Source organism: Vigna unguiculata, chromosome 11, assembly GCF_004118075.2.
Source record: "Vigna unguiculata cultivar IT97K-499-35 chromosome 11, ASM411807v1, whole genome shotgun sequence".
Taxonomy (NCBI): Eukaryota; Viridiplantae; Streptophyta; class Magnoliopsida; order Fabales; family Fabaceae; genus Vigna; species Vigna unguiculata.
Genome location: NC_040289.1, coordinates 939963 through 953380, shown reverse-complemented (window position 1 = coordinate 953380; position 13418 = coordinate 939963). Strand labels below are relative to the sequence as shown.

At 33.1% G+C, this 13418-nt stretch overlaps 1 long non-coding RNA gene across 1 annotated transcript; it reads right to left on the bottom strand.

Moving 5' to 3' along the window:
• Positions 1-340: 340 nt before the first annotated feature.
• On the bottom strand, positions 341-4649 carry LOC114168590. Its single transcript, XR_003600700.1, has 4 exons — positions 4582-4649; positions 2695-2788; positions 607-660; positions 341-515 (listed from the first exon to the last, which is right to left on the bottom strand). It is a non-coding gene; the product is annotated as an uncharacterized LOC114168590 (long non-coding RNA).
• Positions 4650-13418: the final 8769 nt, after the last annotated feature.

Here is a 13418-nt window from a genome sequence, read left to right as displayed (position 1 = left end):
TTTTCTTTTCTTTTTCTAACCATGCATCTTACTTTTCTGTGTATGTTAGATAATGATGTTTCAAAGGTGAATAATGTTACGATGGTCAAAATCTCATTTTTCTAACCCTATTAAATTTTGTTTTTCTTATCTGGATACTTGTGTTTTGTAACCTACTTCAGCATCTCAATGCTACATTAATGCATACTTTGAATACCTTGTATCGGTAAATTCATTGGATATTCATATGGCACACATCTCAACGTTTTCTGATAAAATAGATTCAGTAACTGTTATGAGTGAAGAAAAGACACACTGAAAATATAACAAAAAAATACATAAAAGTAATGGAATCATTTTATGACTTGTTATCTCATTACATCTTTAAATGAAACGAAAAACACAGTAGAAATTTAATAAAATAATACATAAAATTACATGCTAACTCTATATTTAATATGACTTCTACTCTTTAATACGAGTGTTGACTTGAACAGAGACGTCGTCGTTTGAGAGACGGGTCTCAGCTACGTTTCCTGAAAAGATTAAAATAGAAAAATGATTAGCATTGGTATTAAAAACAAAAATAATGAATGCTGTATACTTTCAATAACAAAAACTACTCACCCATCAGGTTCACTGAACTTCCTCCATATATTAACCTTCAGGGTTCATTGCTGCCTTTAAAATAAATAAATAATAATAACTTAGCAGTGTCAATTGAATGTAAGAAAACAAAAAAATGTAAAAAGTGTTGATTTGATTAGCAGCAGCATCCCTTCATTTTTTATGCAATCAGATAACATACTTCCATGCATTTCTGTTTGCAAAATCACATGTTTTAGAAGATGGAATAATAAATATGTGTTATTTGTGAATAATAACATCTCTCTGCCAATAAAGTCTAATAATTTAAGTATTAAATTTCTGACATAGATAAACTATTTTACTTTCTTTTATATAGTTTTTTTCTTTAATATAACCATATAATATTCATATAATCAATTGCATCCAAACATGTGACTAATACATTATAATTCCAATTTTGTAAACCAACGAAAGGATTAATTTTTAACTTTTTTATATAGATGTATAAGATTTCATCCTTTCACAATATGGTTTCAAAACTAGAACTACAATTCCTGTATGCAATTAATTATTAAATTTTACATTATTAGACTGAAATCAACAATGACATTTAACCACATGTAACAATACATATAATCACAAATTATAATTTGGTTAACAACAACACAATGCACGAATCAATATCAAAAGAAATTCTTAAATTGACTAAAATGGGTATCAAATCTCACCAATATTCAAAGCCATAACTCAGAATGGTTCCAACAACAAAACATAAAATAAGATATATATTTTCAAATTAACCGACACGCATGAAAGTTAATATAATAATTACACAATACAATTTTTTTAGCTCACAATAAAAAACAATAATTTATGTTAGAAAATAAATTTGATGAATACTGTACTAATAATCTCTTCCACGATGGTGCTTCTCTTCTTACCTGTTCGGAAAATTAACATGGTCTAGAAGATGAAATAATTGGAAATAACATTTGCAAATAACATTTTTTAATCCGACTGACAAAAGTTTATTGTTGTATAAAATAAGATATTCTCATCTAGAATGCAGTCTTGAATTTCTTAGATAAATTAGCTATTTTAGATTCCTTGATGAATAAAAGTAATGTTCTGTTAAAATAATAAAATATACACTTTGAAAACAAGGATGTTAAAATCAACATAATGCTTAGTGATGGAAAAGAAAAAAACTTCAAGCTGGTATAATATATAAAACAATTTTCCATAATATAGAAAACAAGATCCGTATACTTTAAAGCAAGTTTTTGAAATAGCTACTGTGACATAAATATATAAATATAAATTAATGTTCATGTGTTTATAAACTGAACAAATGGCATATATCATTCCTTTAATTATCTTAGCATAAATAAGAACAGAGTTATTAAGAAAAAAATATTAAAATTGAAACAAACTGATAACATTAGAAAAAAAAATGCAATACAATCGTTTAAAGTTTTTTAGGCACAAGAATACGAGAATGAAATATAATAACATATTCCATGAAAACTTACAGTCAAAGAATCAGAAAATGACTTGGAGCGGCAACAAAGAAAGGAAAGACCGAAGGAAAGGAGCGCCGAGATGTGAAGTCTAAGAGAGTTTTAGGTTAACTTTTATACCCGAAAACCGAAAATGAAGATCCACTTCGTGTGGTCGTAAAGATTGCATTATTATTTAATTACTTTTATTAAATAATACTACTCACTGAATTTTTTAAAATGTGAGAATAGGTATGAAATAATAATTTTTTACAATATAGATAAATATAGGAACTGCTTTATAAAATGTATTTGTCTTACTAAATAGATTAGTGTTTAATGTGTTTAAAGTGATTATTACTTTAAACATGTAATTATAAAAAAAAATTAATTCATTAAAAACATTTAGGTTTGTCAGTGTCATTATAGTTTATTAAAAAGACGTTTTAAATGTGAATTAAGCAAATAACATCGAAGACAATCATTAATTTTCTTATTATTTGGAGTTAATAATTCCGAAAGTGATCTTGTTTCTTTTTTAAGTAAAAGAATATTCTACATTGTAAAAAGTTTTCTAAAAAAATAGAATGTAATTAGAAATTTAAAGATTAAAAGAAATGCTCTTTACTCTGTTTTGCAAATGTCTGTTTGTTCCTTTGTTCCTTTTCTTGGAAAATCTTACAGCTTCAATCTTCCATATCTCCCTGATTGATCTTCTTCACCTGGTTAGGAAATAAAATGGATTAAGAAAAAGTTATGTTCTACATTGTTGCTCATAAAAGAAAAAATATGCAAAGGGATTGAAAGATGAAAGCTAAGAGATGAAGAAACTTAAAGATTAGAAAATGAAGAGAAGATAGGAACTGCATGGTGCTTACCTTGGAATGGAGAAGAAGAAGCTTTTACGTTCTTTCTAATATTTTCTTCATAATTTTAGAGAAAGGACGTAAATTTTTTTCTTTTTTTTTTCTTATCATATAGAAATATGTCATTATCTTAAATGGAAAGGATTTAATTTCTAAGTTGTAATTGTTTTAAGTTTGAAGAATTTTATTTTATGGATTGAGACATTTTAAATTTTAAATTGTTACAGAAAAAGTTATATTAATCTGTTTTACAAATTTTAGGCATAAAAATATTAAAGCTATTCGCATCAGATTGTGCCAAGTGTGTGGACTATTTTTTTATTAAGTTGCTGGCGTGGCTATATATATATATATATATATATATATATATATATATATATATATATATATATATATATATATATATATATATATATTAAAATCTTTTATCATTAGTTTTACATTAATGCATATTTTGAATTCGTTGTATCTGTAAATTCATTGGATATCCATATGCCACACATTTCAACGTTTTCCTTTTCTTTTTCCAACCATGCATCTTACTTTTTTTTCTGTGTATATTAGATAATGGTCTTAACTCCATATTGTGTCTGAGAAGATGAAAGTAGAGAAGTGATTAACATTAGTATTAAAAACAAAGATGAATGAATGGTGATATTACAATAACATACAAAGATACTCACCCACCAGGTTCACTAAACTTTCTCCATATATTGACCTTTTAAGATCTATTGCTGCCTTTAAAATAATAATAATAATAAATAATAATAACTTAGCACTGTCAACTGAATGTAAAAAACAAAAAAAAATGTCAAAATATTTATTGTCTTTTGTATCGACTTTGTCTGTAATATTATCGTCCTATATTATTTTAGTTATTATGGTAGAATTTACTGATAGCTAACCAACACAGATTTTTTTTTTTGTAATTTTATTTAAATAATTTAATTAATTATTTCTGTAACTGTAAACAATGTTGCATTGCATGCTCAAAAACACAACATTTATGTGTTGCAGGAGTTTTTATATGCTAACCTGGTGGTACCTTAATGTTTTTTCTGTGAAAGAGATGGAATCCTTCATTTGATTTACACCAACATCCATTGATTTTTTATGCATTGAGATAACATAGTTCCATGCATTTCTTGGATCTCTTTTTACCTTTTTGCAAAATCAAATGGTTTAGAAAGTAAAATATTTATCATATGAATAAACAAAGTGTTTTGTTGGTGTAGTTAGATATATATATCTTGAAAGAAGTTCGTGAAAAAAAAATTGAAAAAGAAAAGTCATAAGTAGCTGTATGTAAAATATATTCAGAATATGCATTACAAGTACATAAACCATAAACCAGATTTTTCAAACATATATACATAGGTAACGACCACCTATTAAGAAATAAATTTAAACTAAAATGTGAAAACCTATATGAAACTTACGGTCCCAGAAAGCAACTTCCGGCGACAGCAATTTTGAAAATACAATGACATATAGAGAAAGGAAAGACGAGAGGAGACTCTGATGTGTAAACATTTTAGGTTAAACATATATTAAAATTGAAACAAACTAATTACAATACAATCGTTTAAAGTTTTTTACACAGAAGAATATGAGAATGAAATATAATAACATATTCCATGAAAACTTACAGAATCAGAAAGTGACTTGGAGCGGCAACAAAGAAAGGATAGACCGAAGGAAAGGAGGCGCCGAGATGTGAAGTCTAAGAGAGTTTTAGGTTAACTTTTATACCCGAAAATGAAGATCCACTTCTCCAATCGTGTGTTCGTAAAGATTGCATTATTATTTAATTATTTTTATTAAATAATACTACTCACTGAATTTTTTAAAATGTGAAAATAGGTATGAAATAATATTTTTTTACAATATAGATAAATATAGGAACTGCTTTATAAAATGAATATAAAATATTTAAAAATTAGTCGGTAAAAAATGATCAATTTAGTCAAATAAATTTTTTATACTAAAGTTACTACGATAACTTGAAGCATTATATATTAATATTAATAATTTAAGTATTTAACTAAACTACTATATAAATAATATTTAGTGCTTAGTTTTTTTTTTTGTAAAATAATATTGGTTTTAAAGACTGAGCATAGAAGAGTTTATTATAATTATTGTTACTTAAAGTAATAAATACTAATATTTTATATTTATTTATATTAAATAGGGATAAGCATGTTATATTTAATAATCATTCAAACTAAATAAAAGAATTAAGACAATAAAAAATCAAATCACATAATTTGATAATTAATTTTCAAGGACTTCTTATTTTAATTACTGATGTTCAATCTTGTTCGTCTCATAACCGAATAAATCATATTCCAGAATTATAAAAATATATCTTCTAACAAGGTATATTTTCTTTTTTCATCTTCTCGTAGGTTTTATACACCGACATTAATTCGATTTTTTATGTGAATTATAACAATTGAATTTTTGAATATTAAATTTTGAATTTTATTTTAAATTTTTATATAGTAATTACTGTTGTTTTAGATTTTTTTAATTAGTAGGCATACCATTCTAAATTTTTGAACGATTTATAAAGTTTTAGAAATATACATGTGTTATAAAATTAATGTGAGTTGAAATAGATAAGCTATCATTAATTTATATATATATATATATATATATATATATATATATATATATAAAAGTTAAAGTATATAGTGTAGTATAATTTCAATTTAACAAATTAATTATGAGAAAAGTTATTAACAATTTTTCGAAATTTATTTGTTTGTTTCAGAATAGTAGAGATAATAATATAACGTAATCGAAGAGAAAAAAAAGTAGAAAATGAATAAAAAATATTATGTAATAATTAATGATTTAAGTATGAACTTTATAATTATCAATGTTCAATGACCATTATTATAACTAATGATTACAAAGAAATTATTTTAGTCTTAAACCAAGAGGTTTTTGTAGTTTAAGAAATGATTGGGTTAAGTTAGCATAACGTGTTGAAAGAATATTTAAGTTAAGTCGGTAGTAACTTGTTGAGAGAATAGTTATATTAAGATAAAAGTGATTTGTTGAAAAAAAATGCTTTAACGGTTCAATATCACTAAATTTCGGTCGTGACCGTCTCATCTGAATTTGACTAATTACGACAAAGTTTCGATCGGAGTCTAAATAGCCAAATACGATCAAATTTGAATCGGAGATAACTCGGTCAAAATGCAACATCCCACTCGAGACAATCCAGTCCGCCGAGCCGGTCCGCGAGTCAAAACGGGTTAGCCCGTAGCCCGTTTGAATTAAACTAAAATAAACACGTGCAATTTGTGTACGTGTGACTAAGTGGACTACTCTCTACTACGAGCCATACTACTGGTCAATTCTTTTTCTCTCACGCCAATTTTGGAAACCTAGTGACTATGTCCCCTTGCCCCCATTCACACTCCCAGAGTCGCGAGAAGAGAACTCAAGTCCAGGCAGCCCATTCATCGTCCCTGTGTGCATTGCGTTTGTCCTCCTCCGTGTCATCTATCATACGTCGCTAGCCAAGAAGACGAAGGTGGTGCAAGGAGACAACGCAATGCACGAAGAACGCAGAGCCACCATCATACTACGATGTCAAGGATGATTCCGACAACCACAACCACTGTAGAGACAAGTTTGTTTGTAATTTGCGTATTGGCTTCCTTTATTTCGATTTGTAACCTAAATTTCTAAATTCATAACCCTAAATTTCGTTTCCCCTAATGTGAGATGAAGTTTTATCTCTGGTTGTTGTTGTTGCGATTTCCCCTTATTTGGACTCATTCTATGAATCGTGATTGCTAGTGCTGCTTCAAATTTCCCCCAAATTCAATTTTGTAGCTTCTGACGTGGGACGTGGCACGTGACACGACGTGGAACATGAGACGCCAGAAGACGTGGGACGTGAGACATGAAACGTGAGATGTAAGACGTGAGACGTGCGACATGAGACGTGCGACGTGAGACGTGCAACGTGAGACGATAGACGTGAGATATGAGATGTGAGACGTGAGAGTTGGGACGTGGGACGTGACACGTGAGACGTCAGACGTACGACGTGAGACGGACGTCAAATGTGCGACGTGACATGTGAGACGTGCGACGTGAAACGTGAGACGATATGGGACGTGGGACGTGGGACGATATGGGACGTAGGATGTGAGACGTGTGACATGAGACGGGAGACGTGGGACGTCAGACGTGGAACGTGAGACGAGACACGTGGAACGTGGGACGTGAGACGTAGGACGTCGTGGGACATGAGATGTGGGACGTGGATCGTGAGACGTGGAACATGAGACTTGGGCCGTGGGACATGCGACGTGCGACGAGAGACGAGAGATGTGAGACTATAGACGTGAGACGAGAGACGTGAAACGTGAGATGCGATATGTGATACGTGAGACGTGGGATGTGAACGTGAGATATGAGACATGGGACGTGGACCGTGGAACGCGAGATGTGACACGTGGAACGTGAGACGTGGGACATCGTGAGACGTGAGACGTGAGATGTAAGACGTGGATCGTGAGACGTGAGACGTGGAACATGAGACATGGGACGTGGGACGTGAGACGTGGGACGTGCGACGTGGGATGTGCGACAAGAGACGAGAGACGTGAAACGTGAGACGTGAGACGTGAGACGAGAGACGTGAGACGTGAGACGAGAGACGTGAGACGTGAGACGTGAGACGATAGACGTGAGACGTGAGATGTGAGACGTGAGATGTGAGACGTGAGACGTGGGACGTGGGACGTGGGACGTGCGACGAGAGACGAGAGATGTGAGACGAGAGACGTGAGACGTGAAACGTGAGACGTGAGACGTGAGACGAGAGACGTGAGACGAGAGACGTGAGACGTGAGACGAGAGACGTGAGACGTGAGACGTGAGAAGTGAGACGTGAGACGTGAGACGTGAGACGAGAGACGTGAGATGTGAGACGTGAGACGTGAGACGTGAGACGTGAGATGTGAGATGTGAGACGTGAGACGTGAGACGTGAGACGTGCGACGTGAGACGTGAGATGTGGGACGATATGGCACATGAGACGTGAGACGTGGAACGTGGGACGTGAGGTGTGACACATGGAACGTGAGATGTGACACGTCGAGCGTGGGACGTGAGACGTTAGACGTGAGACGTTAGACGTGAGCTAGTTAGGATATTTTGCGGTGGCTAGTTAGGATAAATGAGCTAAAACTCATTTAGATCCCCAAGGTTTACACCTCCAACTATAATAAACGTATTATATTTATTATATTTTGTAGTGGTGTTAGTAAGGATAAATGAGTCTCAACATGGTCAACAAAGTAACCCAAGAATAAACGAGTCTCAACATGGTCAACAAAGTAACTCAAAAACATCTCATCTTGAATAATAAATACTCATTCAAATCCCTAAGGTCATATCTCCAGCTACGACATATCAAATCTTTATTTATCATAATTTTTATTTTGATATTAAATCTTATAATTGTATAAATAAATAAATACGATCACTGCATAACTAAAAATAAATATAATAAATAAAAAGGACCAGTGACCAGAAATAAATATAAATAAATAAATGAAAGTAAATGAATATTCAATAAACAATACTTGTTCACAATTGAAGAATATAAATAAATAAATAAAAACAAAAACTAAATATAATAGGAGGTATTATTTGTTAATAAGATCTTTCTGCCAAAGTTTCTTCTTTTATCAGATGAATAAATAAAGTGTTTTATTGAAAGTTGTTAAAAATAAACATAATGCTTACTTTTAAATGAAAAAATTTAATACTTAAGTGGCTTTATACGTAAAAATATATTCAGAATCCAAAATATATAAACCAAATGCATCATCATTAAAAATTCTCATATTAGATGAGATTTTCCTTACAAATTTGTTAACAAAAATTTATAAAAAAAAAACTTTTTTCTTACAAATTTGTTAATAAAAATTTGTAAAAAGAAAAACTTTTTGTGTCATTTTTGTTAAAAATATTCTTTTGTAAATAATTATTTTTTATAAAATTATAAAATTTATAAGTATTTTTTACAAAATTTGTTAAAAATCTGTTTTATACAAAATATTTTTAAAAAAGGTTGGTAATAATTTTTAACAAATTTTTTTTCACAACAAACTTTGTATATATTTTTTACATATTTTTTACGAAAAAAATCTTCAAAACAAAACTGAAAAAAAATATAATTTTTTTTAGTAATGCATATAATTAAAAGCAAGTTTTCCAACACAGATACCCACTGTTATAAATTAAGGTTTCACGTAAACTCATTCTTTTAATTATCTGGAAAAAAATAAAAACAGTTATTTAGAAAAAAAAGTATGGATAACATTAAAGAAGAAAATTCTAAATGTAGTCGTTTAACTGTTACTACTACAATTATGCGTAAATCTCACAAGAGAATGTTTTGTATGCAATATCTTATTCAATGCAAAGAATGGCTTATATAAGCCTTACAAACTCTGATAAAACAAACTAACTGCCACAGCTCACAGAGTGGCATTAAACTAGGAGTAAATAATGCAACAAATAAAAAGATTTGTTCAGATCTGTTCAGCCCTATATTTTAGGAGCCTTATTGACACGTAAATAACTAACATACCCTCCCTTAAGCTTTAGCTTATTTCAGTAACTTTAACTATGCCAAACATGTGTCTGAACTTCTCAAATTGATCGAGCTTCACAGCTTTAGTCATCACGTCAACCACTTGTTCATTTGTATTGCAATATTTCAGTTGAACTACTTGATCACTCACCAAATCTCTTAGAAAGTGAAATCTTATTGCAATGTGTTTATTTCTTCCATGGAAAACAGGATTCTTGGATAATTGAATTGTAGAATTGTTGTCACATAAAATTTTAGTGGCTTCCTTCTCTTCTAACTCAAGATGCTCAAGGATTCTTCTAAGCCAAATGCATTGACATGCACAAGATGCTGCAGCGATGTATTCTGCCTCTGTTGTAGATAAGCTAACCACATGTTGCTTTTTCGAAGCCCATGATACAGCTATAGTTCCCATCATAAATACTGATTTGGAGGTGCTTCTTCTATCATCTAAGTCTCCTGCATAGTTTCTATCACTGTAGGCTGTGAGACCGATTTCCTTTCCTTTTTGATAAAAAGGGCCATGCTCTATGGTGCCTTTTAAATACCTAAAAATCCGTTTTGTTGTAGCCAAATGTGACTCCTTTGGATTAGCCATATACCTGTTGATTAGACTTACTCCAAACATCAAGTCTGGCTGTGTGACTTTCAAATACATGAGACTACCAACAGCTTGTTTAAACTTTGTGGCATCTACTGGAGCTCCTGCATCATCTTTGGACAATATAGTTCCTGGTACCATAGGATTTCGAACAGAATTGCTCTCTATCATGTTAAACCGAAGCAGTACCTCACGTGCATATTGTCTTTGACAGATGAAAATTCCAGACTCATTATGTATCACTTCTATGCCCAGAAAATGTCTCATTTTACCCAAATCAGTCATGTCAAATTCGAGCTGCATGGAGCTTTTGAACTCTTCACATATATCTTTGCAATTTCAAGTAAAATTCAAATCATCAACATAGAGACTAACAATTAATAATTTATCATGAACCTTTTTTGTGAACAAGGTGTGTTCACTAGAGCAACGAACAAATTGTTCTCTGGCAAAATAAGCTTCTATCTTACTGTACCAGGTTCGTGGAGCCAGTTTAAGTCCATAGAGAGCTTTTTTCAGTTTGTATACTTGATTTTCTTTGCCTTTTTTGATAAATCCAGCAGGTTGTTGGACGTACACCTCTTCTTGAAGGTCACCATGTAAGAACACGCTTTTGACATCGAGTTGAAATACTTCCCACGAAGGATGAGCTACCACAGCTAATATCATTCTTATTGTGTCAAGTCTAGCCACTGGAGCAAATACTTCTGTGTAATTGATTTCATATTGCTGGGCATAGCCTTTGGCCACTAACTTGGCCTTATATTTTTCTACCTGGCCATGTTCATTGAATTTGGTTTTGAAGATCCATTTCACACCAATGGGTTTAACACCATATGGAAGATCTACAAGTTCCCACGTGTTGTTCTTTTCAATTGCTTTTATCTCAGTGTCCATTGCTTCTCTCTAGTTCTGACTCACGTAAGCTTCTTCAAAGGATTGAGGATCTTCAAAATCACTTATCATCATTGCCAGTAAGCTCTCCTCTTCGACAAATAGGTTGGTCTCGTAGTCTGTCATCCATCATGGTTGTCTCCGAGTCCTGGGTGCCCTCCCTTCAACTGGAGAATCAGTAGGTGCTGAATCTGAAGTTGGCTCGAGTGTTTCTGGTTGGCCATGGCTGACTGTTATTTGTTGGGATGGAGATTCTGTAGTTTTAATTTCATCTTTGTCGCCCCAATCAAGAGCAAAAGGTGCACCTCCATCTACATGTGCATCCCAATTCCAGCTTTTGTCTTCTTTAAACACCACATCTCTGCTTATAATGACCTTCTTTGAAATAGGATCATAGAGCTTGTAAGCTTTGGTCATATCACTTACACATAAGAGAATACATTGTTGGCTCTTTGCATTTAGTTTGCTTCGCTTTTGATCTGGAATATGAACATGTGCAACACATCCAAATGTGCGAAAGTAATCAACACACGGCTTCACTCCACTCCACACCTCTTCCGGGGTCCCTTGATCTTATGCAGAGGATGGCCTTCGATTTTGGACATGAACACACCACCGCACTGCATCAGGCCAGAAGGATTTTGGAACCTGCTTTTCATGGAGTACTGCTCTGACTGCATTCATGATGGTGCGATTCTTACGTTCTGCAACTCCATTTTGTTGAGGAGTATAGGCAGTTGTCAACTGTCTAGAGATACCATGTTGATTACAAAAAGTTGAAAATTCCTTAGAATTGAATTCGCCACCTCGGTCAGTTCGTAAACACACAATGTGAGTACCAGCGTCTTTTTCAACATATGTTTTGAAGTGTTTGAAAGCATTGAACGTTTCGAATTTTGCATGTAAAAAATAAATCCAAGTTTTACGAGAATAATCATCAACAAAGCTTAACATGTACCTTTTACTGCTGTGTGACACTAGCGAAATAGGACCGCATTCGTCAGCATGAATTAATTGAAGTTTCATTGCTGCTCTCCATGAACTTTGCTTTGGTATGACATCTCTATGTTGTTTCCCCCCAAGACAGCTAGTGCATATATTCTTGGAGGTTTTCAGAGAAGGTAGACCCATTACCATTTGCTTATCTGCAAGTGTGCTGAGTCCCTTAAAGTTGAGATGGCCGAAGCGTTTATGCCACAACAAAGTTACCTTATCAGAATCGTCTTCAGCCTGGAAGCACTTAGAATGCTGGGAATTCATTGAGGCTGTCACATAAAACATCCTATTTCCTCTCATGGTAGTGTGAATAATCAATCCTCTATTCGGATGAAATATCTTACACGTATCATTTTGGATTAAGATAGCCAAGCCTTTCTCTTGGAGTTGTCCTAAACTTAAGAGATTGGTCTTAAGCTCTGGAACATAGTAAACATTGGAGATAACATGCATACCATCATTGATTTGAACCCGAATATTTCCTCTGGCAGCAACATTCAGTACTGTGTCATTTCCAAGTTTCACATTCTTATTGAGCCTTTCTTCAGAAATTTCTGTGAACCACTGCTTATTACCAGTCATATGATTACTGCACCCAAAATCTAAAAACCAATCTTCTCTTTGAAGAGATTGTGTCATCTCTTCATACGCCACCAACAAAATCTCATCTTCTGCCTCTGTGTCCTCACATGCTGTATAATGAGCCTACTTCTCTACTGCAGGACATTCATACTGAAAATGTCCTAGTTTGTGACATTTGAAACATTCAACAAGTGCCTTGTTGAAAGATTGCCTCGCACGTCCTCTTCCCCGTCCACGATTTCCTCTATTGCGACCACGACTTGCTCCCGAACGATCATCATAAGTGCCTTTCAGCACTTGTTCCTCAGGTTGAAAACTGTCCATTCTCTGCTCATGAACAAGCAAACTGCCATGAAGTTCATCAAGGCTTAGGGTGCTCAAGTCGTTGGCCTCCTCGATAGTTGAAATTTGGAGTTAAGGATCTAAGGATTTTGCTGACTACTGTGCTCGAGTCCAATGTTTCACCATTTACCTTCATTTTATTGACTACACTGAGAGTGCGGCCCAAGTAGCTATCAATCTTCTCACCGTCTTTCATGGTCAGCAATTCGAACTCCCGTCGTAGTGCTTGAAGTTGAGCCCGTTTGACTCGTGTAGATCCTTGGTATTTCTGCTGCATGGACCTCCATATTGCTTGTGACGTGCTTTTGTCTAATATTGTTTCAAGGATCTCTCTTTCAATAGCTTGAAACAAGTAGTTCTTTACTTTCATATCCTTCAGATTTGCCTCATTAACATTCCTCCTCTGCGCCTCAGTGGGCGTTGCTCCAAGTTTC